Source organism: Lepidothrix coronata, unplaced genomic scaffold, assembly GCF_001604755.1.
Source record: "Lepidothrix coronata isolate B3197 unplaced genomic scaffold, Lepidothrix_coronata-1.0 Scaffold179, whole genome shotgun sequence".
NCBI classification, from domain to species: Eukaryota; Metazoa; Chordata; class Aves; order Passeriformes; family Pipridae; genus Lepidothrix; species Lepidothrix coronata.
In genome coordinates this window covers 1,142,015-1,144,719 of record NW_016690359.1, presented here as the reverse complement: position 1 = coordinate 1,144,719, position 2,705 = coordinate 1,142,015, and the positions used below count along the sequence as shown (strand labels likewise).

The following is a 2,705-nucleotide window of genomic DNA, read 5'->3' as shown; positions in this document are numbered from 1 at the left end:
TCATGAGGCAACCCCTGATGCTGAAAATCTGCAATTTAAGTAAAGTGAGTAGCTGAACACCAAGAAAAAAAGCAAGTAGGAAACTGAGGCACAGGAGTGAAGGTGCTTTACCCCACTGTTATTTCAGTGCTTCCAAGTAGGAATTTGAGGATTTGGGCTGTTTGAAGTCATGTAGTGAAAGTTTAGTGTGGAGTCAAGAGGCAAAAGCTGAGCCAGATTTCCCAGTGTTTAAACTCAGCAGTGAGTCTTTGTCCTTGGGAGACAGGAAGCAAAACTGTGTGTGTTAGGAGAGTTGTTCCTCCTATCCATCTGTCTTGACCAAAGTGTGAAGTCACAGTCATGGAATGGGTTGGGTTGGAAGGGACCTTAAAGGTCATCTTGTTCCAACCCCCTGCCATGGGCAGAGAGGGACACCTTCCACCAACCCAAGTTTCTCCAGGCACAGCTTGGATGGGGTCCCTTCCATGTGCACGCTGAGATCTCCCTTCCTGCATCCCACCAGGCCCTGGAGCCATTGCAAGGCACTGGAAGGAATCCCAAAGGTAAGGGGAGCTTCTGGTGAACATCTGTGATGCAAGATATCCCAATATTTGGGCAGCAACCCACAGGCAGGACCCATAAGTGTCATCTGAGCTTGTGTAGGGGGCAGGGGAGACGGGCAGGGGAGACAGGCAGGGTGGAGATGTCAAATGGGGATACATCCCCAGGTGTGTGGGTCATAGGCTTGACATCCACTGAATCCTCTCTAGGAATTACTTTAAGTAAGATATGAGGTAGAGATGGTCTCAGAACTTTCCTAGGTGTAAAGGTGGTGGATGCCCCATCCCTGGAAACATTCAAGGCCAGGTTAGACAGGACTTTGAGAAACCCGGTCTAGTGAAAGGTGTCCCTGCCCATGGCAGGGGGTTGGGCTAGATGGCCTTCGAAGGTCCTTTCTGATCCAAACCATTCCATGATTGTATTATCACCTTCCCTATCGCAAGTAGAGGCTCATACATCCCTCTGGATCCCATCCTACACATCTCCTTGCACCCACTGTTAGTGCACACACACACACACTTATTTTTCCACACAGATTCCAGCAAAGCCTGTGAAAAAATGAAGCTGACCGTAAACCTTTGGGATCTGCTCCCTGCGGGCCAGGGAGGGGGGGGTGCAAATCCCTTTATTGTTGGGTCGGATTTGTTTCATTATTATTTTTTTCCCCCCTCCTTTCTCTCTCTCCCTGGATCAGGAGCCCGGGATGAGGCCGGGCTGCTCCCGGCATGAGAAAGTGGGGCCATCCGTGCAGATGTTGCCCGGGGGAAGCCGAGGTTCCCACACCGAGTAGGAAGCGGGGCCTCACGGAGCCGGGAATGGGGACTGAGGAAGTGGCAGCAGGGCTGGGACTCCCGCGGCCGCCGATCCAGGGATGATGGGAGAGGAGAAGCAAAGCCGGGGGCGGAGGGGGGGGGGACCCGGCGTAAAGGGGGGACATCTATTCTTGGAGAAAAAGGGGGGGGATTTTATTGTGAGGCTTTGTTTACACCCTGAGCTGAATGAATCAAATGACCTTGTTTATTGTCGGTCTCCTGAATGGACGGCAGAGGGAGAGGGAGGAGGGATGGGGGGTTATATTATTGTTAATTCTGCCATTTACAACTTCTTCTTCTTCTTTTTTATTTTTTTTTCCCACAGCACATTGTTGCCATGATAAAAGAATAAGAGGTGAAACTCTATTCCTTCCTTTCCCCATCTCCGCAGTATTCTCCGAATCCCCGGACAGAAGGCTGTTGGGATGAAAGTGCCAAACCAAGATGCAGGGCCCAATCCTGCTGTTCCTGATCCCACTCCTTGCCAGACTTCTTTTCCATGATGGGGTAAGGGGGCTGAGACTTGTCCCCCTGGGACTCAGAGTGTTCCTTCCCAGGGAGGACACAAGGACACAACAAGCCTTTTCCCACCCCTGCTGGATGGATCCCTCTTTGCCCCTGGATGGAGGCAGCAGAGTGGCCACAGCTCTCACACACAGGGTCATTATCCTCAGGAAATAACAACATCCAGGCAAAGATCGCTCACATGCCATGTTTTTGGGAGCTGAAGTGAAGCCCTCTTTGAAGGACCCAGCTTTTCGCCTAAGCACCTGCTCTTGGGGCTGCACAGGGGTATTTTGGTGCAAGTCCTGATTATTCTATTATTATTTTGCCTTTTATTTGGGCCCTGCTGATCCCCATTCTGCTTGATAACTCTCCAGCCAAGAACTCAGCAGTTTCCAGGGTATTTTACTTTAAAGAGCTATAAAGATCCAGCCCTGAGGCACTCAGGGTTGCTGAGAGCATGAAATGATCCTTTTGGTTTGAGGATCACAACAACCCCCAGAAACTTATTATATTAGTTTCAAATTACAGTTTTCCCTCCTTGTCAATTTTAAAAGTCCTTTACATGCTCTAAGATGAAAGAAAAGGATGCAAGGGTTCCCAAATTTTGTGGCCACTTCAGGGGCATCCCTTGGGGTGTCCTCAGCTCCACATGGAAGTCAGCTCTTGCTCTGGGACTGGCTATATTCATGGGTGACCACCTCTACCCTGTCACCTCAATTCTCTTTCCCTTCAGCTCAAGGCCCTTTGGTTCCTTCAGGATCATAATTTAATTTCTTACTGACTTTAGAATTTTATCAGCACAATGCCAGAGACTCTTACCTGGGACAAGCTGAAACCTGATCCCGG

General features: G+C 49.9%; 1 long non-coding RNA gene across 1 annotated transcript; it reads left to right on the top strand.

The window, feature by feature from the left end:
* The first annotated feature begins 403 nt into the window (after positions 1-403).
* Positions 404-2,102, top strand: LOC108504924. The gene is made up of 3 exons (XR_001877300.1): positions 404-542; positions 1,235-1,326; positions 1,678-2,102. It is a non-coding gene; the product is annotated as an uncharacterized LOC108504924 (long non-coding RNA).
* Positions 2,103-2,705: the final 603 nt, after the last annotated feature.